Source organism: Rhea americana, unplaced genomic scaffold (assembly GCF_003343005.1).
Source record: "Rhea americana isolate MKP2758 unplaced genomic scaffold, rheAme1 scaffold_260, whole genome shotgun sequence".
Classification (NCBI taxonomy): domain Eukaryota; kingdom Metazoa; phylum Chordata; class Aves; order Rheiformes; family Rheidae; genus Rhea; species Rhea americana.
The window spans coordinates 230,918-253,461 of record NW_028186380.1 but is presented as its reverse complement, the minus strand read 5'-3'; the positions used below and the strand labels follow the sequence as shown (position 1 = coordinate 253,461).

Below are 22,544 nucleotides of genomic sequence, written 5' to 3'. Positions count from 1 at the left end.
ACTGCATAGGACATCGCAATCCTTGTTCAGAAGAGCTTAGCGTCTTAAGGGAGACGAGAGGTAACACAGAAGCTGACCGGTTATAGAAGAAAGTAAGAGGAGAACAATAGGCTCTTAYTGAAAGAATCTGATGGGTTGCAACTGGGAATTCTCTCTCCTTGTCTATGACATGGATAGAAAGACAACTTTGGCRTTAGCAAAACTGACCTTCGCGTCCTCTAAAGCTAAAGGAGTGCTGTTTCAGCTTTAGCTCTGCCGTAAACCCAGAAAGTACGTTTTTACCATGAAGTAGATGCATAAAGCTGCTTCCTCAAAGCTTGAAGAAATCTCAGGGTCCCTTGACATGTCCTGTTTTGCAGATTGTCGTTTATACTTACTCAGTTGTGCTGCAGCCGCTTTACAAAACTTTTGCCGATCTGGTTGGAGGTCAGTTCTCTGACAGACTGGCAAGCCGAACAGACCCAGTGTGGATGCCTGAGTATTTGAGTACAAAGTTCACAGCTTAGGTTAAAGACCTTACTAGCTCTGCTGCTCATGTAGTAATCTCCAGCAGCACATCACAATGATGTATAATGTCTGTTAATTTTAGCACAACTCTTTTCTGAGTGTCCTAATTTCACATGAGCTTTAGACCTCAAATATTTATTTATTTTCATTTATTTCATTATGATCCTATCTATAGCTTCTTAGTATTCTTATAAAACAGTATAGTATGTAGTTCCAGAATCTTATGTAGGTGTCGCATACGGTGACATATATATTGTGATTAGCAGGTTATGATGCAAGAGGAATTGCTTTGGTGACATTCATAATGTAGTTTAAATGATGCCTGAACTTTTATCATCCATTCCYTATGAAGAATCATACCTAAATTGTAAACCCTTCTTCAACACAGATCCAATGTGGACTCTCTTCCTATTTACACATAGATTCCATCAGAATTTCTGTTTTGCTGAAATTTTGTTTTATTATATTCTTACTCAGAGTTTGTTTTTAAAGAAGTGTTCTTTGAGAGTTAGGACTTCTCACTGGTGCTATGGAGATTCAAAGAAACACAGAGCAGATAAAAACATCTCTATTTTCACTGATAGGAAAAGTCTCAAACTATTAAAAACCTTAGAAAGACCATGATATTGCCTGGAAACTATTATCTCTGCAAAACAGATATCATAGAAATGATGCATTGCATTGTATCTGTGAATCACAAGAAAAGGAAAATACACATTTTTAAAGATCAAAATGGCTTACATCATTTTAGAGCAATCAAAATCAAAGAAAAATAACATCATCCAAGTTAATTAGACTTGAATTTTTAAAGTGTCTGTAACATTTGAAAATAGGACTTCTGTTCATTATCACTGGAAAGCTTGGAACATTTACTTTTATATCCAGCATGCCGTCTTTATCAAGTGGAGTAGCCCTCTCAGTTCTAGCAAATCCATCATTTGGTAGGGGCTGAAAGCAAGTAGGTCAGGTATCTCACAGGCATAGCAGGGTTGAGACTTGGAACAAATGACAGAAGAGTATTAAGGACTGACAGAATGTATTCCATTTGGTTTAAAGACGCTTTTATACAGGCTACTCTGAATTACTGTTCTTATATAAATGGTTTTTCTATTTTGCTTTTTTTTGGGGGGGAGACTGGAATTAAAAGCTATTCAAGTTTGTTTATTGTGCAGTTTTCAGTCATTTATTTTAAGAGAGAAAGTATTCTAACAAAAAAGCCCCATATCTTCTGTACCATGTAATTCCATTCTATGGCCCGTAATATTTTGCCTTTCAAGCTTTATTCAAAATTCTCTTGAAGCACAGAGATAGATAAACCATCAATATAACTTTTCACAATCTTCTATTATCCTAAAAATCAGTTTAGTGACAGTTACGTATTTTTGTCATGTCATATGGTTGATACCAGAACATAGAACTGACACCAGTATTTCATATCCACAGACAGCATCAGATTTCAAATCTGTTGGAATTTATTTTTAATGTATTTGCTAGTTATCCCTTCTTAATTAAAAAGTAATAGAACGTTTGAGATTTTCCATGTAGTATTTATTTTTAAAACATCATGCATACAGTTTTTGTGAGCATGCTTCAATAACATACTAACATTCAATATATTGGTTTACCATTTTGTACAGAGTTTTCAGCAGTTAGTTGTGTCTGCTGTGAAGCTGACGGGACACTTGCCTTTCCACGGCAAAAGGGTAGAAACACCGTTTATGGAAAAAGGGAAAAAAGACCATCTTGCCTCTGTGCGCTCGCAGCGACGGAGCAGCAGCGGTGGCTGAACACGTGCAGAGCCCTTGCCTTCAGCGCCGTCGGCTCTGTTTTCAGAAGCTGCACACCTCCTGTCAGCCTTCCTGATTTMATTTTAATTCAGTGCCTTTACTGATGGCTTGCAACATGTGCCCGCTCAGAAACCCTGGCAACGGAAATCTTGTTTTCTATAAAGCCGTGTCAGTCCAAACCTCTCCGTTTGGATTTGCCAACCCACCTTATATCGAGAGTCTCTGGTTCCCTTGTATAAGCTGTTAAAATGTCTGTGTCGCTGCATTTCTAATTTTGATGGCATCTCTCCCTAAGCCGTGAGGTGACAAGTGTTCGAGTGGTAGCTTGAGCTGGAACAATGTAGCTCTGCTCTGAACAAGGTATTTACTTGTTCTTTCCCGAATATCAAAACCAAACAACCACTTTGCAGCTTGGAGTCAGTAACCCGGAAATGTGTTTTCCTTGTGCTATTCCTGCAATAGCTTTCAAGGGGAAAACTAGGCGGAAGCCTTGCATCTTTACAGTACGAGCTCAGGTCATTTGAAGCAGCTCATGATTTCACATATGGCTGTTGCATAACTGCCTAATAGTGATTATACATCCAGTCCCTTCTGATTTGAGCAAGATTTTAAATCAGTTCACCTAAATTGAATGTCTCCATGTTCTTTCGCAGTCCTGTTCAGCACTTCCCACTCTTTAGCTTAAAAACAAACTATTTTAGATTCCCTTTAAACTCATTTTCAATTCTAATACAATTAGAGGTAACTTCCAAACAGATCATTATGCCATGTTTGTGGAAAGCACAGTCTAACAGGATGAAGTGAAGCCATTGATAGCCTGAATGCTGGAAAATTATGTGCCGAGCCTGACCTTTGCAACTTCTGTCATCTAGCCAGGGTCCTATGGAGGGATTTACTCCTGAAGGGCTTGTTGAATGTAAAATAACCCCCCAAAAATGGTAGGGTGTTGGTTTTAACCAAGGGATCTCATCTTGTCCGCTCCGCAAATGTTGTCCTTCCACCTCTCCCGTTGCTGCTGTTCCTTCTGCTYGCGCTTTCTTGTTCCTTATGGCTTTGTCTGTCGCATGGGACGGGGAGGTGGGAAGCCTGCCAGGTCGGTACCGCTGCAGGCTGGAAAAGGGGTCACGGCTGAAGCCCYGGACGCACAAGCACCCAGCCAGGTCCAGGGTCCATCCAGAGGCAGGGCCAGCTCAGGCCAGGGGCAAGGWCCGGGCTGGGCTGTGGCACTGCTCAGCACCCAAGGGTGCCGGGAAGGCACCAGGCTGCCGGGCACCACCATAAAGGCTTCGTGGCACCCTCCAGGACCTGAAAGACCTGTAACAACAGGCATCGTGCTGCTCAGGAATCTTACAAAACGCCACAGCATTTTCAAACCTTCATAAAGACTATAAGCAAATAGGAGTCTGGTAATGTTCAGGTGCTTTTAATAAGTGAGGCTCCGCATTTGTGTTTTCCTCACTCTTATTGCTCCAGTGGAGTGTTTCACTTTTTTTTTTTTTTTTTTTTTTTTTTCCCAAGTATGAATTGAAATTCATTTGCCCATTCTCAGGAAAATCCAGCAAATTTGGAATACCACCTACCTGTCAACAGATATATGTACTGCCTTAAATCACTGGTGTTTTAACATAAAAATATTGTGAAAGGACTAACTTTTGTTGTGAGCTTTGGTCCTTTTTAACTCTCCCATGACTCCTCTGGTAGTTACAACTGACAGCTTGAGAAACACTGTTACAGCCAATATTTTATGTAGACAGCAGTTTGCTGTGCTCGTTAAAATATATTAACCTGAAAGTAATCAGGCAGCTTTCCTGAAAATGAATCCGCTTTACTGAGACGCCTGCCAGTGTCTASATGATTACAGCGAGTATTTATTTGCATTCAAAATTGTCTCTAGAGACCTCYGCCATCTCTAGGAGCTCGTAGTGCTCCTCGCCTCAGAAACATGCTGGCAGCATCACCTCCGCCAGCAAAACTCCTTAAAAAAAAGCAGCGCCAGGCACCTGCAAGTAGCAGGTGGGGAGAAAAGCTGCAGAGCTGCGGGAGGGACCCGCGGGAGGATAAGCAGCCGCAGCGGCGCGTGGCGGAGCTGCTAGCTCAGCTTGTCTGCATCCTAATTTATTGGCCCCTTCCTTGCACCCCTCTCCCTCTTAAGCTTTTGGATACCTCCGTTGGAAAGTTGTGATTGCTGCCTTTTTTTTTCTTTTTTTTTCTTTTTTTTTTTTTTTTCTTTTTTTTTTTTTTTTTTTTTATTTTTTCAGAAGTTGTTTCTACTGCCTAAGGAGAGTGGCAGGAAGCCACAGCTGCTCTCACCGTCGCACAGCCTGGCTAGGCCAGGGTGGACAGGGCGGACAGGGACTAGGTTCCTTGCCCACCCCTGGCTACCTCTCTGCCCTAYTGTAGCTGGAATAGGAGGGATTGGAGAGCTTTGCTTTTAACTCCTTCCAGAGCACTGGAAACGTTCCAGTACAAGCTCCAGCTATCTCTGTTTTTAGGTTATTTCAGCCCTTGATTTTTACATTTTCCTCATGAAAAGAAAATATTGGCCAGATGTGCTCATTTTTTTTCCAATCTGCTTTGTGGCGCTCCAGCAATGCAAAACAACTCTAAACCCTGTCTAATTGGGCAATTAACCTTTAGGACTGCTCTGCATCACTGAAGGTGGTGCTCAAAGGCTGCCAGAATCTGTCAGGAAATGTCACCTACTACTCAGAGAACCTGAGTATGCACAAATGCCTTCACAGAGCAGCCCCAGAGATGGCCCGTGTGGGGCGCAGCGTCCGCAAGACCGTTGTACACACCGAGGGCAGTTTCCCTTTCTGGGTTAGCTGAGGAATGTAGGCATAGCCACTTCTTATTTAAAATATACTTGTCATTGCTTATAATGTAAGCCTACTGGAGATAATGATTTGGGGGGCATAAAGATTGGATTTTGGTTTTGTCAAGCTCGTAGGCTGTCTGCATGCAGAACCCCTCTGAAGTTGGCCTCTCTCTCTCTCTCTGGGCCAGTCAGTCATGTCTATAGGATCAGATCTTGGTTTTCAGGAGCACCACTGATGTAAAACTTCACGTTTGCTTCCAGGAACCCACCTGGAAATGGAAGAATAACTTTGCCAGTAGCAGTCGCACAGCAGTTATGTTATTGTCTTACTTGGAAATTGTTGCAGTCGACTACTTGTTTAAGGACTTTGAATAATAGAAATGGTTGGAGAACGCAGGTCTGCCCTGAACACCTGCAGATCTGGGCTGAATTGTGGTCTAGATCTGAACTTCCAAGCTGCTCCTCACCAGGCAGATTATGTTGAGCTGAAATCCTAGGGCTGCATGCTGAGTCCTTCGGGAACGCTTAGGTCTAGATCTAAAAGTTGCATTATGCGCCTTGTCTTGTAACTAGTTGGCAGTATTTGCTTAAAACACCTCTTCCTGCGGGGAGGTGTCAAACGTGGCAGGAAGGGGTTAAGTGGGTCTGGCTGCTTCATAGAGGCAGTCATTTTGTTATTAGGGAAATGGGAGCTGCTTTCTAGAAGAGGCGAGATAGCCTTTGCATGGCTCTGGATTAGCCACATAAAAGCTCAAGATGGATTATGTAAAGATTGTAATGGGAATTTTACAGTATTCCTAATTTCCTTGACAGTGAAACTAATCATTAGGGAGAAGCAGAGCTTATTCTAAAGCACAAAGATTTTGTCGAAGGTTATGGAAGTAAATGCACCTACGCAAAAGCTGCTATTCATTTTTCTCGCTTCGTTCTCATGAAAATATATACTTGTTTTGCTAAAAGGGCCTTGTTTTGCATTTACTCTTAGCAGTGTAAGTAGCTGGGAAATGTCCCTTTTAGTATTTTGTGGCTGCTTAGTTACCGCCGCTTCTTGCTATCCAAATAGACTTGCTCTGTCAGGGCTGTGAGATGGGGAGAGATAAACACAGCGAGCAGTTGTGGCTTCCTGCCACCAGCCCTACTCCCTAAGCAAGACAGCAAGAGCAGATGAACTGTTTCGAAAGTGGCGACGGGAAGCTGTGGTCTCGCCGGAGGAAGGCCACTGACAAACACAAACGCGCATCCAGAAAACAGGAGAAGAAACATCTAATAACGTGCCCGGGCCATTTTGCTGGAGCAACAGCTCTGAGGTAGCCCTCACTCTGCAGGAAAATAGTTCATGYGATGTGTATGGAAAAGGAGAACTGTTCGGGATGTAATCCAGTGCAAAACTGCCTACGACAGTAGCCCAGTTAAAAATGATGTACATTGCACATTTATTAGCCACGATCATTGCTTCAGCATTACCTAAAAATGGCAGTCGGATGTTGAGTTTTGCCACCTGTCCTTTTTCCTTGTTTATTCCCTTTTGGACATTGTGAGTAAAAATGGACAAAAAGCGAGTTACTTGATGGGCAAGAAAATGCGAGAAATGAAGCAAAAGCAATAAAAGTGTAATTACAGAAGCATGGACAGTGTGAAACAGCTCTCCAGCAAATCAGCTTTTCCATTTGCTTGAGAGAGGGGGGCAGCAGGCCCGTGAAGTGCAGGACTCGCTACCACTATGGTAGGGCTCTGTGAAGTGCTAGTGTGAACTATTGCAGAGGGAGCCAAACGCCGTCATCTCTTAGCTGGTTTTCAGCTTTCGGTGAGGTTACATGTGGTGCAATTAACTGGGGTTAACCCAGCAGTAGCTAAGCACCATTTCGTTGCATGTTTAAAAAAAACAAGTTGCCCAATGCTGTGGGTGGCGGGTTATTTCTGGGAGGTGCCCTCTGCTGCAGCCTCCGCTTCCATCACTTCTGCAAATAGCGCTTGACTGAACTGGTACATTTTTATTTTTATTCTGCTGCTTTTCTCAAACCACATGTTCCACTCGCATGCTGTTTGCTGAGTTAGGTTTGCAAGACAAGACCATAAATGCTCAGACCAAGGTGCTCTACATTTTAACATAAGCTCTGCCCAACCTTTCCTTTTTTTCTGTTTCTCTGGCATGTCAGAATGGAAACTTTGCTGCAGCACTGATTAAAAAAGGAAGGGCTTTACTGAATCAAAATGATATTCCTTGTGATATTTGTCATTTTAATTCACTTTCTTTTGGGCTGTCCTCAACTTGTGCGTTTTTAATGGGCTGCAGATTTCTGAGTTGACAGTGGATAACTGTGAGGAGCTAAGAGCTGGTCAGGATGCAAGTGGCCTTTGAACTCACAGGAAACTGTAGGAGGTAGTTTAGAATTTATGTTTTTTGTCCGTGGGAAAAGGGTACCTCTTTTCTGTCCCTTGTGCATGGAGAGACGTGAAAGAAGGGCGGTCTGGCTATTTCCTGCTTTCAAACTTTAGCAAACCCACGACAGCAACTGTCAGTGTCCTAACCTTTAGCCTAATATTTACCACCAACTGAGTATTTTTGCTGCAGTGATTAACAGACATGGATTTAATTGTGATGTATTGCAGAGCCAGATTAGTCTCTACCAGGACTGGAGGAGAATACAGTTCTGGGAGATGGTGTTTCAGGCTGCCTGGTGTTCCATGACATTCTTAGTCAGACCCCAGTTTGTTTCATTGAATTAGTTTCAATTATTGTTTACTATAAATGTAGACAAGGAACCAAGTTTAACTTTGAGGACTTAAATGTATCCTTTCTTCCCCTAAGCAAAACCATGATCAGTAATGAAGGAAATGTGATGATGATCAGAAGCTGTCAAGGTTCATGACTCAGAGATGATGCTTGTCAACTGAACTGCGTGAGCACTCTTACTGTAACAATACAGATGTGTTTTTTCTGTAACTGATACATTTTACTTCATATTTTCAACTCATCCATATAGCTGTTTTAGCATCTTGGTAYCCTGTCTCCAACAGAGGCTGCATGAGATAAAAAACACGTTGGAAGAAGAGGCATGAACAGACCAACTTCCTCCCTTTCCTGACCTGTCCAGTGAACATCTAGCGATTCGCTATTGTTGCAATATTGACTGTACACAGATTATCCTATTTAACAGGCAGCTTTGGATCTAAACTACATGAATTTATCTCACTATTTCTTTAAACTCATTTGCACTTTTAAGTACAAATTCCACAATTTAGTTACTTCTACATTAAGTTAAAAAAATCAATTGATTTTCAGCTTGCTATCTATCAATTTCATTGGGTGCCCCCTTGAATTTATATTGTGACAAATAATGAACCATAACTTTATCCAGCTTCCYGATCCCAGTCACGATTTTTGGAGCTCCCTGGCATGTCTTCCTCACGTACTTCTTTCCTAAGATGAGAAATTCTGCCCATAGCATCTTCTCATGAGGGAGCTGCTCCACATCTGTTGCTCATCTCTAAGACATTTCCACCACTTCTCACTAAAACTGAATATTGCATTCAGATATGAGTCACAGTGTCACAGTCATGTTTTCTTTTATTAGGGTTTTGATCATTGCTGACAACTGATTTGGTACAACTTGATCCATTGCAATCACCTGCATTTCTGTAATTAAGTCAGCATGGACAATAGCTGAAGGTACAGGATCTCTAAAAAGGGGGAGTTGGAAGGAAAGTGGTGTTATTCTGTTTCATTCWACTGTACCTTGATGTATCCTGATGGTCCAATGCTGAGGATTCAGGCAGCTGATAATAATAAGCTTTAACTGTAAAGCTTTGTATGCATTTGAGACTCCAAAGGTTGGATTCATTTTACCTCACATTAGATGTCTCCAGTATAGATAGCTACATCTGTTTTAGTCCATTTGTAGTCAGTGGGGAGCAATAAGCATTTTCAAGGCACAATTTATGTGACCTAAGTTAGATGTTCACTCTTGGGTTGAAATTGCAGGCTAGAAAAGAGGACATTTCTCCCCATTGGCTAAAAACAAAGTCTAGGCAATTAGTTTGGATGTATATGCCTGCCTTGCCAAGGACTACATTGCACTGTGACTCTTGCTCCTATTATGCTGCATTAGTGATACGTGAGTATGGCACAGGACGGTAGAGTACAGAGCTGACAGCAGAGGCAGTTGGTTTCACAAAATCAATACRAAAGTTCAGACTACACTCTAATCTCTAAGTGCTTTAAACATGATCTCCTCGTGTACCAATAAAGCAGCGTTCACCTCTGTGGAGTGGGCCAGTTTTGAAGGGAAGGGTGGTACTATTCCAATCCTGTCTCATTCTTCCATTTTCATCCCGTATTTTGCTTCCTGCCAGGTGGATCGCACACTCCTACATTCAGTCCTTCTTTAAAAGGCAGAAGAGCGCTCTCCCGAGTGAACGGGGAYGCCTGCCTGCAGCTCTGCCTCGAGGGCAGGACTCCCCGTATCTGCCTGCCTTGCCCAGGGGACATTTCTTAGATGACCTTTACAGAGGCTCATAGCTGCCTRTGTCCTAAACTGGAAGCCAACGCTGCACACAGATGGTTTTCTATTCCACTSTGATGGCCAGGTATCTCATCTTGTATTAAGTCTGCCTATAAAAAGAAACTCTAAATGAGCAGCACCTGGATGGTCACAGAATGAATCTTTGGTAAACTTGTCCCAGATACACCAAGGAGGAGCAGAGGGAAGTTACTGTAGCAGTAACACAAGAATTTGTAAGAAGTAACCAAGGCAGTCTGTAGCCATATAAGGTCTTTGGAAAAGGCATTATTTTGCTTCTTCAGTATTGATTGTATCTGTATCTGAAAGATCCTGTTTCCCTTCTTCTCCTGCACGTCTTCYACAGATCAGATGGATATCTGTTTATACTGAAAAGGGGTTTTCCCCCTAGCTTAGCTCYGTCTATCCTGCATAATAACAACAGCTAAGGAAAAACATATATTTCTTGCTGTTCTATTCAGTGATCTTTGATGGAATCTGTCTAATTCCAATTAAAATGATAAATCACCAGGACATGGCAAATTTCCCGTGCCTTAATAGTGTCTCACTGAGACAGTTGAGTTCGGTTTGCTGTGTTGTGCAGAGGCTTGTTACTCAATACCTCTCTGCTAAAATAAAAGCTCCTTTTGTGTGGAGGCAGGAGCCGGCGTGCTAATACACGGCSTTTCTACAGCACGTAGCTTCCTTTGCTTATGGGGGAATAGGTGCGAGGCTGCTCAGCCGCACATTTAGCTCTGGTTAAAATCAAGGTCTTTTGCATTAAACACTCCTCTCTCAGGCTCYTTCACTGAGCAATATTCTGATTCTGAGCAATACAGCTGTCAACCTGTTATTTCTCCTTTATTAATACTGTGTCTGTCTCAAATGATGGACAAAACATTTTTGTGAGGACCATATTTTCCACATCTTTGTCCAAAATGGTACAAATTCCATTTGCAAGACACGCCCACACATAAACCTGCAAAAATCTGAAAATATTTAATGCTCTTATTGCAAACCAATGGATACTAATATGTAATATTAATTTTTTTTGCTTTCGTGGTTTTTTATTTTAAAATTTTTGTTTTCATCAAAGTATTGAYACAATTTAATTTTCATCAAAATATCAATTTTGAAAATGTGTTTTTCACAAAGAAAAAATAACATTGTCTCTCCCATATCGATTATTGAGATTTAGCTTAAAATATTGAACACCGTATGTATCATTTTGCTCCATACTTTCAGCCTTTGCTAAAACCCGCCAAGTACAGCAGCTCTTCACTGAGTACAACAGTTCTTCGTTGGTTTCACTGGACTGTGGTTGAGGTCCTGCAGATTTCTATTATCATCTATTTTTGAAGTGAATCAAAGTTAAATAAAAAACAAATAACTTCTTTAAAASCTGAATAGTATTTCATGTTTCCAGCAGATTACACAATTAGAGTAAATACTAGATTTATATTTTATCTTAATCTTTGAACTGTATCAAGGGTGACATATTTTTTAAAAATAGAAATACTAATTTTTTTCTATCCTCTTTGTAACACATCTGTGAGCTACTGTGGTAACACATAAAAACCTGACATGATCTTTATTTTGATTTCTGAGTGTTTTTATATTTCTACATCCAAAGGACAGGACTTGGCAGTAATAAAGTACTCTCAGTTCTTGGGAAAATAATACAACAGGGTTAATTATTCAACAAGTTCAGAGATCACGATGGGGACAGCCGTCTCTTTCTGAAGTGATGGAGTTCCCTATTTGGTGAAAAGAGGAAGCGTATGAGGCAATAACGTTCAGAAAGCAGATTTCAATAAGCTCGGAGAAGAATAGGTAGAGTCAGAAGGGAACAAATAAGTTGGGAAAATGGATYGTGAAAGAGCAAGCCAGCACCAAAGAGCGCTCGATTGTCCATCCAGGTGCAGAAGACCACTAAAAAAATCAGCCTGGCTGAGTAAGTAAAAGAGTAGCACAGTATTACAAAGAGGGGAGGAAAAAAAGCAGAAAGGCCGTAAAGGGTAACAGGAAATCCTTCTGCAATTGCCCTCGCAGTAAGAGGAAGGCTGCGAAAGCTTTGGTCTGCTGCTCAGGGGAGGAAAGATAGAAACATGATGCTGAGAAGGCCAAACCATGCAATCTGTTTCTGCCGCACCGCGCTCTGCAAAGGCCATCTGCTGCCATGCCTTGGTCCCGGTGACCAAGGGCAGGAATCAGGGAAATGCAAGTGCTTAGGAAGTTTAAGATCATTGAAGCAGCTAGTGAAAACTGAGCCWGATAAAATGTATCCCAAAGCATTAGGCAGAATAACCTCAGAATTGTTGTGATGGATTAATCTTGTTGAAATTTAGCCTGCTGAAGGCTAGGCATCCAGAATAAGCTGTCTGTCCATTTTAACATGGGGTGAGATGCCTTCTCCCCCTGACCCTGGCCCCAACCTGTGGTGGTGCCCGACGCCCCCAGGACTGGGGCTGCCCCGAGGCCCCGCACCCTCGGAGTGGGCGGACGGGTCCTGGAGGACAACTGCAGCCCCGCTGCCCCCAGCAGCCAGTTTCGGGCACCACGCGTCACAACCRGGAGGAACCCTGGGAAGATCAACAGTATGGGAAGGAGTTCATAAAATGCATCTTTCGAAGGTAAATGCAAAGAGTTATGTTAATTCTGTCATAAGATAGAAGGGGAAGATGAGCTAGCAATTCTTGGAGGCTAAGGCATCCCCTACACTAAAGGATTTTACAAACAGGTATACAAATATCTGTAGTGAACCATCTAGAAACAGATATGAAAACAAGCAGACTTGCTCAATGGYCTCCATATTCTTGCTCTCCTTCACCAAATTTACTGCAGGAATGCTTCAGCCTGAAAGGTTCCCCYGACCACATTTTAGTAAATATACGTAAATAAGGAAGTGAAATTATCCACGTCTCCTACGACAATGAAGCTTAAATTCTTGTCACCGGCATGCTACGAAGTGTCGAAGAAGCACTAAAATATCTCCCTCTGCCACCTGTTCCCTCCTGCTCCTGAGCGCAATGCAAAACCGCTTTCCTTTCTGTGTTGTTCAAATGAAAATATTCCCTCCTCGCGTATCTGTAATACTCGCTCTCCCCTTCGAAATGGCAAGTATCCTGCACCTGGCAGGTTGCATAATCTGGCCCGATGAAAGAGAAATATGGTCAGTAAGTCCTTCACGTAACCCTTTGATCTCTCGTCTTGCCAGCAGCTCGTCTCTCCGCAGTTTCCTTTTACAGGGTGATTTGGATGTTCCTTTCAAGCAGCTTGCATTTTATCTCTCCTTGGACACGAAATAACTCCGCACTCCGTACTGGAGGGAACATGTTGTTCTTCTCCCGGAGGCACAGCTGCCTGGGCAGAGGAGGCTACTAGCAACAGCAGATAGAAGGAGGAGATACCTGCAAAAAAATTGCTACTGCATTAGAGATATTGCACATTGCAACACAGTGCTTCTGAGAGCCCGTTCGGCTAGTGAAGTATGGCATGAGAAGACAAGCATGCAGGTGATTTGTTCTGATCGCTTTAATTAAAAAGGAAGATTAGCACCTATTTTTACTTCCTTCCATTTTAATCAAGTGACAAATGTGTCTTGTGTACCATAGGCAGCCAAAATAGTAGAAAAAAACTGCTGCACGGTTTTATCAGCTCAATCTCTTTCTTCTGCATGTCATTTGGCACTTGCGCTCAGAACTCACATGGACAAAATCCTTAGAAAAATATTCAGAAGGAACACTGCCAAATTTGGTGGCTGTGTCCTAGTTAAACTCGCTTTCCTCTTTTAGCTTTGCATTGCAAATGTTAAGAAACCTGAACAAGAATGTCCATCTAAGAAAGGCTGATTACAGAGGTACCTGGTTACTGAGATCAGAGGGGACCATGATTATTCTTTTTAATGGAAAAGTACCAAACCCTTGTCAAATGTACTTCTTGTTCAGCAACTATAACTGCAATAGCAACCATGGAAGAATCTCAATCTCCGTCTCCTATTATCCCACAATAATATCCGTTCAGCTTCTTCTCAAATCTTCTGGGTCTGTAGGTGACTGTCTGTAGGTTTCTGCTAAGGAGGCATAAACTGGACGAGAGGATATTTATATTTCTTTAAGTGTTCGGAAGGGACTTCTCTCAAACCTCACCAAACTCCTTTCATGTAAGTTTTTTTGACTAGAAGTCTTTCCAGATTTGGACTACTAGTGTGCTTAAAATATGTGTACCCTAAAGCCTCTTGACCTCAGAGCAGCTCAAAAAAAAATAGTGTTTTCTAACTGTTCTTGAGCTATTTTTAAAAAATTATTAAACACTGACAGGCCTGTTCATTTAAGTAAATCTGAATTACAAATGAAAATCAATATAATAATCTATTTGCTCTTGAAACTGCCTCCAGTATGATGACTAGAGACCTCTGTGAGAGAGAGAGAGAGGGAGTGAAAGTGGTCATCTCCTGACTTAGTTTGCTATAAGCAAAGGGTCTTTCTGCAGTGGTGTTCAGATAGTGTTCCTGATAGTAGTGGTTGCTCCAGAAGGATGACAAACCAACTCTATGGGCTTCCCTCCTCTGCAGTGATTCTTGCTTCTGTTGGTTTGATTGTCATTTCTTCTGTTCCCTTTCATGTGTGTCTCCATCTTTTGTTTTGTTTCTCCTATTTATGTTCTGGTATTTACTGTAGTGATAGTCTTTACTACAAGAAGGCAGAGGTCCAACAAGCCACCTATCTCACTAGTGATACTCTCTTTACAGTAAAAAAAAATTTTTTTTAAGAGGAAAGAAAAAAGGACCATGAGCAGTTCTGGACAGAGATGCGTTGTCAGATTTATATGGGTAGGTTTGTTTATTCAAAATTTGCCTGTAGATCCCCCCCAGTCCAGCTTAAGAGGGCAGGCCAAGATCACAGCGTGAAATAGTCTGGGTTTGCAAAACGTCACAGTCTCTCTGCCCTGGTTTCAGGGTAGTGGTTACCCCTACTACTCATTCCTTCTCATGGGAGTTTGCTTTACTCATATCACTATGTTTTATATTTGAATGGCTATTCCAGTTTTGCTGAGATCTTCAGGTTAGCTTCAGCAAGAGCTGCAGGGATTCATGCCTCAGGGGGGGACCTTTCCCCTGGCAGGGTTTTATCATGTCATAGGAGATGATCAGGACCTCTTTGCAGAATGGACGGGGAAATGTTCAGCCAGAAGACACTTGGTTTTTGAGCTCAGTATTTACTTATATTTATAAAATTGCCTATGCAAATGTCTACAACTCATGTTAAACTAACTTTAGAAAACACTTATGAGCATTCGGTGGATTCAGTGTCAAGAATGAAGTACACCATTCCCCCCAAAGTTAATCTTTCTCCTTGACCTTTTGCACAATTTTTGAATGTTGTTTTCTCATTCACTGCACTGTTATTGAGAAGCATCTATGTTCAAAACAAGCTTGTTCACAACTCTGGCACAATGATTTTATTTTTAAGTCAATTTGTAATTTTATAGAAGAGGATACTGAACAGCAAATTCATGGGAGTCAGTAAAAAGATGAAATTGCCTCTGAAAAATTCTTGTGGGCTTTTGTAATAAGTACTCCAAACATTCTGCCTGGATTTGCAGGCCACTGGATGTCACTTTTGCTTTATGCTTATAAAACAAAAACCTTGATTTTTAAGATCTTTTGCACTTTACATATAGATAAATTTCTGATCCAGTGCTTGTGACAGTAGAGGATGGCACTTAGTGTCTAGGATGGTCCCTCCTACTTCTGTATAGCTGAACAAATCTCTCTGAGAATTACCCCTTCTTCTGTGTCTATCACAGTAACTGAGGACAACAGCAGTAGAATAGCTTGTGAAAAAAGTACAGTCTGAAAGCAGGAAAGGTTCTGTGGCAGACTTTACAGTGGCTTCTTTCCCGTGGTGCATTCGGGGAAGGATGGCATATGAACACGTCAGAGGTGACTGCAGTCCTCTACTCAGGCACCCAGCCTGAAATAGCATTTTAAGCTAATAGCATCGAGAAAAGATGATGGATTGTTTTGTTACTTAGTTATATCTGAATTGTATTAATAAAAGAAGCGCCTAAAAGAAAGCCCGAGAGATCCTGTTGATAGTAAATTCTTCAGTGGCTGAGAAAGAAGAACATTAGAAAGTAATTATTACTTTAAAAATCATYGTGTCATGAAACTCCTTGTACGGCTATTCATTTTTCCTGACAAGACTCTTGTCTATGTTTCCCAAGAAGAAAATCTCAACCATTAAATCTCGATGATTGCTACTGAAGTGGAAACAGCTTGGGACCATGTGCCAGCTGAAGCACCAGAGGACCATTTTTTTGTAGCTTGTACACACTGTAAAGGCTTGGTGCACACAAAGGCAGAAGATGCAGAACAAGGAYCTTGTGTGCTGGGAAAGGCAAGTCTCACGAGAGTGCGGAGGAAGTGAGTTGTACACAAGGCTCCTGGCCAGAGCAGGATTTTCTAATTGATTCCAATGAAAGCCAAGAAAATACAAGAWTAACTTTTTTGATTATATTTATAAAGCTGTTAAGAAAAATAAAGGAGGTTTTTAATCCTATGTCCTTACATCCACATTTCATTAAAAAGCTCACGTTACTGAAGATAACATACTTGAATATGCATATTACTTGAGTATGCATATTACTCCTTTTTGAAAATACTATGGTTTAATTTTGTAAATCCCCRTAGTAGTTTGGTATGGCAATGGCTATCCCAAAGCATAAGTAAATAATGACTTAGTCATTAGCCATATCAAAGGAAGCATATTCCTAAAAATACTGAACATGTGTTTCTATATAGGTATGAAGTTTAACAGAGAAAAATGGCATAATGTGTTATTTTTACAGTGCTCCATGTTTGCACAAATGCCACACGCAAAAGCTGTATATGGCCTCATAGATGCTCCAGTACCAGGGTAAGCCTCYGTTGCCATAGGAACGGCTTGGAGATGCCAAGTACCATCAGTACTTTACCATTTATTTCCTCCCACAAACATAATTTTTTATTTTCAGTAGCAATYGGGAAAGGGAGGTATGCAGCAAGCTACGAAAGGCAGTAAAACTATGAAGTCAAAGCGCAGAACCCAAAGACGTCTAGTCRCAGGGAGGAGCGAGTGTCTGAGGAAAACAAGGGTTTTCTTTTTCTAGTGAGTGCAGTGAAGTAAAACAACAGGCCCACACTGAACCACTGCTGCAGTTGCAACACCTAAAAAGCTAAAAGCTGCTAAAACCTGAGGTAACGGATCATGCTTTTTACGTTATACACAGCACTTGACATAGAAGTGCATTAGAAGTACTTGCCAGTGAAATCTCAAGTACCATTACAGATTGAGAAATTCTTCTYCAGATCAGAGAAAGAGAAAGGGGAAAAGCCATTTTTATGCTTTTCAGTTTCTATGGATACTGAAAACCAAGCTTAGAAGCTGATAGATGTGTGCGTTTGGTACGAAGAATGAATACGTGTGTTAATAACCATTCACTTCTGCATGTTATTGCAGCTTCCTGTACTTACAAGAGCTAGAGAGGGGGCACAGTGTAATTACCTTCTAGCTGCTTTTCAGCAAACAGGCTGCAAGAAGAGATGTACAGCGTCAAGAGAAGTTAACAGGCAGGAGAACACTGGCTTATATTTCAACTGAGTCTTCCATGGTGCAGTCATATGCTCAGGAATCAGCTATTCAGGCTCAGTTGCGTTACCCAAATACAGGCATCTTGTGTAACTTCAGAGGAACCGCAGGGCATCCTTGGCAGGAGTGCAGGTTTCCTGTGGTCCTGTGCTGCCAGTCTCRGATGGGTGTCTTGGCACCCCAGAGCACCTCAGAAGACAACACTGGACACCTAAGTCAGGCAATCGAATCGCTCGCTCAGGGTCTGCAATAGCCCTCGGGCTTCCGGAATGGGCTACTAAAGCAGTCCCAGGGTTATGCTCAGGCGGCAGATAACGAACTGGAGGCACTGCCCTGGGACATGCTAATTGCCTCGAGAAAGTGGCAGGCCACGAATGCAAAAGTTGATCTGGGAAGGGAATGTTGGAAAAATCCTTTGGGGAACAATGCCTTGCACACAGAAGTGAGAGGCTTTCTTACCGCAGGTTCTGTACGCTGATAACATCAGGACTACTGATGTAACCCGCTTGCCTCTTCATGTATCAGATCATACTGGAACAGCTTCTATAGATTTGAATGATTATCTGGCACACAACATAGGAAGTGATTCAGCATTTAAGTACTGTAACAGGCTGAGCTCCTTTTTGCTCACAGGTCATGCACATTGGTTTGGGCTGCTTCAGTATTTCTCTTTAGAACACAAGTTTTGTTTTTTAAGGTGCTATGCAAGCCATATCGAGACTTTTTTTAAAATGTGTATTTTTTACATCATAGAAGTTCATCCAATTACTTCATTGACAAAATAACACAATGTATAACTAACCACTTTCTTATAATCAAGACAATTTGCTTTCTTCCAGTTTGGCCTTGCTCTTTGCTGCTGCTGCTCTTCTTCTGAAGCCTCAGCTCTGCCTTCGCCAGCCCCACAGCAAGGTAGTGCTGAAATGGCAAGCACACCTCCATCTCCATCACACACCGCTGTGATTCTTCCAGTTGCAGCCTGCTAGCTCCCAGATAGGACATTTCTCTTTCTAGCAATCACAAAGCTTCTCCTTCAGATTGCACCTGTAAGTAGAAATCCAGAGAAGAAATTGAAACAAATTGGAATTCTGACGTGTTCAACAACATTATGTTCTTTAGGAAACATCTTGCATGTCCAGCCGTCCTTTGGGCAGCCTCTTTTTTTATGATTATCATCTTCCTGAACCTGGCAAAAATGCAGCAGCCTATTTATATGAGTATTCAATTAAGGAGGTGTAAATGGCACTAAATCTTTCTCCTTTTTCTCCACGTAAGCAAAGGAGAGGACTTTGTGTCCGATGAGTTAATTCAGTAAGAACATTGTGTGAGCACAAAAATCMCCTTCATGCATCGATGTAAAGAATAAATTAAGAGTGATAGTCATTTTAATGCTTTGCCAAGTTAAAGTATTCTGAAAGTTTGAATCATAACTGGGTCCAAACACAGTGCATTAATTTGGTCTATTTGCAATATTAATATTTCCTTTCAATTTCTTTTCGAATCTTCATTAGTTTGACTCTCCTCCTCTGTTGAAGACATGTGAAGTTGTCTTGGGTTCTATCTGATTTCTTTTTTATTTTAGATCTGTATTAGAAAAATTTGTAAGTACAAAATGTGAGGAGGGGTGTTCTTTTTTATCAAGATGACATCAGTCACGACAGAAAAAAGCCATGCCTTCATTGGAGGCTTTACTGTAAGGTGTAAGTTTACAGAAGAGTTTTCCTTTTAAAACAAGTGATAATTTATTTGAATCCTTCAAGGACTTAGCCAACTGCCTGAGCTTGTAGCTCATATTGCCTTGTGAGCTGTCCCGTGCGCTGTCTTGTGAGCTGTAATAACACTATATAGCTGAAGACTGCAGAGGGTCTTTAACACTTTTACCCACATTTATTTCCTCCACAGGAATGCAGAGCGCTAGTTAACATGGACGGAACAACTGCACAGTCTCAATCTGCTGGATTTCTGGAGAGTTTCTGTTAGCAATAGCAAGCAACTGTGACGGAGGAAAAGAAAATAGGGAGCACAACACTTCGGTCAGTTAGTTTTGTTTGGGACATGTTCAAATAAAGAAATGCACATTATACAGTGAGACATGTAAACTACCCTCACAGAAGTTCTCTATCTGGAATTAAATTTCTTCCCGGCTACAAAGAGTACCAAAGCAATCTCTTGAAATCTCTTTTTGCACTTGTTTGCATCAACAAAAACTCACCGGACTGCATCTAAGCTAGCCATTGTGTTAATATTTTTGTCAGTGTTTACAGTGAGAGTTAACTAATTCTGTTACTTGGAGTAACCTGCAGTCTTTTGGGGTTTAAACTTTTTTATTATTATTATTTTCCAAGAGTATAATTATGCTGGCCTCCAAAAAGGGATTGGGCAGTTTTCCCTGTTTAAAGGGAATGACGAAATGTTGGAAGTATTTGAAGCCCAAGGAGCTTCTGAAAAGATTTATAGAACTTACTGCTATAACTGTCTGGCCCTGGAGCGCTGCCATTTGGAAGGGCCCTGCTAAGACTTTGAATTTAATTTGTCGGCACCGTGTCTTTAAAACGTAATCTGCCGCACTTTAGCTGTCTCCCCTAAACTGTAACGCCAGCTCTTTGGTAAACCGGGGCCCAGCTGCGTGAGTCTCGGTCCGAGAGGAGCCGGTCAAGGAGGGATTCACCCAGGACAGTAAAAGCCTCGTATGCTCTAAGCGTCTTCTGTCGCTCCCTCTCTGCATGCTTTTGGCACAAGACAGTCAGAAAGCAGGCGCTCTGTGGTTCCTTTATGCCCCAATAATCCTGGCTACTAAAATAGCCCTTTGAGACTGCTGGCATCCACGCCAGCCTTTAAACTCTTTTCTATACAGCAGCCCCAACAGGGCTCCAAGATCAGGAGAAAATGAAGTTGGCTTAGAGCCGTTTTTTCACGCCCTGGGTGCTGCACTGAACTCTCTCTTGGCCACTCTGACAATCTGAGCCTGCATTTCTGTCAAAAAGCTTTCACAGAACTAGCAAGACTGTTTTTTTATTATTATTTTTTATTTAAGGTTTGTATTACGTTCTTCCTGTTTCAGCTGAAAGCATAACGGTTAGGAGGATGGCATCTGTCGAATGTTGCATATCGATGGTATGTATAGGCTGTGATATTGCTGATTTCATTTCCAAATTCAAAATGCTACTGTTGGGTGTATTAAGAAATTAGTAATCTTAACACTGTTAAGTGGTAATTGAATTTCTTCAGCTAGAAGAGCACTACTGATCAGCCGTCACTCAAGCAATATGTTTCTTTTTAAGACAGACATCCCTGGCTAGTGTATTCATTTGTCTTGTCAGGAAAAATGCTTGCGTGTTATGCCTTCCACAGAAACTTAGGTGTTTTTCTAGCACAATAGGAAAGGCTTCTAATCTAGATAACCAGCCTTTGACGTTGGCAGCTCCAGCCAGCTACTATAGACTGATGCATGGTCTCAAATAACTATCATAGTTATGCCACAAGTTAAGTATCTGGAGTCTGTTTCTGTCTTAGTAAAAAAAAAAAAAAAAAAAAAATCTATTCTAGATGTGAGTTGTTGAATTTTTAGCAGCAAGTAAAAGCTTTAACCCAGCTTAATTTAACTGCCTCTGGGTATTGACTAAGTCATTTTACATTAGGATAGAAATGAATACCATACATATTTGTAGGTTGAGAGATTTCTCTCATTTGATTTTTAACACAGCATTTAAGGTCTTCTTCAAGAAATGCTCATTGAACGAAATCCTGGTCTCAATTAAGCTAATGGCAAAACTCCCACTGACATATGTGGGATTTAACTCATAGCAGGAAAGTTGAGAGTAACTCTTAAATTCATTGGACTGAAACTTGAGATCCAGCAGGAGGGGCACGTATTAAATAGATAATAATTTTATTTCTAGTCTGTATGGCAGCAAGCAAGTAATAACATGTTTATATCATTTATGATGACAAAAGAAAAGCAACTACTCCCTACAAGTAATACAAGATGCAGCAAATATTTGTCCCACCCAATATTTTCTGTATTCAGAACGATAGCCTATATTCTGAAGTATTTARTTTACTTCCTGAATCAAGATAATAGAGTCAGTTCTTAAGGAAAAGACATCCTTAGATTATATCTTTAGGTAATGCCAGTCATAGTTAATGAACAGAATTTTAAAACACACAAAATGAATGAAGCAGGATTTTTGATTTTGCTTAATAAATATATACTACTTTAACTAGGTTGCTCTGCATTTATGAACGCTTTCCAGATTACTCTGTACCTGCAAATTATAGAATAACTATTCTATTTCCAACTAATAGTTAAATGAAACACTGAACAAGATTTCTAAACAGTTTCAACATTGACTGTAGAGATCTTGGGAGATGCTGTATTATCTTTTCTGAATACTACGTGTGCAGGGTCTGTCAAAACAGCCAAGCTAATCATTTCAAGAGTTTTTCACGGATTCCCAGTGCAAGGAGCAGCGTAACAGTAGCTAGCCAGCTGCCTACCRGTACTTACACAGTCAGTTACCTGCATTGCCCTTGGAGGGAAGAGCACATGCTGCAGAGAGGCAGAGTTTGGAGACGGCACAGACAGGCAAGTTGTGTGCATCTGATTTGCTAGCTCAGTGTCCCGGTAAATGAGCCTGCTATTAACGCGGCAGCACGGTTTATCAAGCGGGAGTCCGCTCGTGCCGAAATGCAACGGGCAGGACGTGAAGCAGGACAGTCAGAGGAATGTTTCCGTTGTCCATTAGTTTCCTCACCAGATGAATTTGGCAAGAGGAGCTCATGGACACAGAAAGCAGGGGGGCGACGCATTATAAAAAGATATGTGCTCTGAAGCTACGAAGTGTCAAATTCTTCAGAGGCATTTCCATCCAGAAAATCTTATATATCAGCCCGCAGAAAGGGGATATCTAGGAAGAGTTAGGCCTGCCTAAGTGTTAAGTAGGACACTGTTGATCGTTACTTTAACATTTCTCTCCTTGAGTGATCTGTTCCTATGAATAAGTCATATTTTGCTTGGGAGAAGTCTCTCTCAGTCACTCCACTTGCCTACCAGGTCCCAGCTGCTGAAGGGCAGTCTCTCGTGGATGTCAAATCCAGTTGGACCTGCTGCGGAAACGTGGCTGAGTGCCGACAGAGCCGGGGCTGTGGGTGGGAGAGTGTTGAAATTCCCCCTGGAGAGGGAAGAAAGCTCACAGCCCGCCACCGAAAGGGTGTTTGCGAGAAAGGCTGAAGAGGCGGCACAGGGGCAGTTTAACTCGTAAGTATGGAAATGCTGCTTCTGCTTGCAGTGCTCTTCTGAAGC

At 41.5% G+C, this 22,544-nt stretch overlaps 1 long non-coding RNA gene across 2 annotated transcripts; it reads right to left on the bottom strand.

Annotated features, from left to right (window-relative positions):
* Positions 1 to 16,114: 16,114 nt before the first annotated feature.
* Positions 16,115 to 21,935, bottom strand: LOC146594364 (uncharacterized). Of its 2 annotated transcripts, none has more exons than XR_014896201.1 (2): positions 21,750 to 21,935; positions 16,115 to 18,286 (listed from the first exon to the last, which is right to left on the bottom strand). It is a non-coding gene; the product is annotated as an uncharacterized LOC146594364 (long non-coding RNA). The 2 variants fall into 2 exon arrangements; XR_014896202.1 differs by having other exon boundaries at positions 21,762 to 21,935.
* Positions 21,936 to 22,544: the final 609 nt, after the last annotated feature.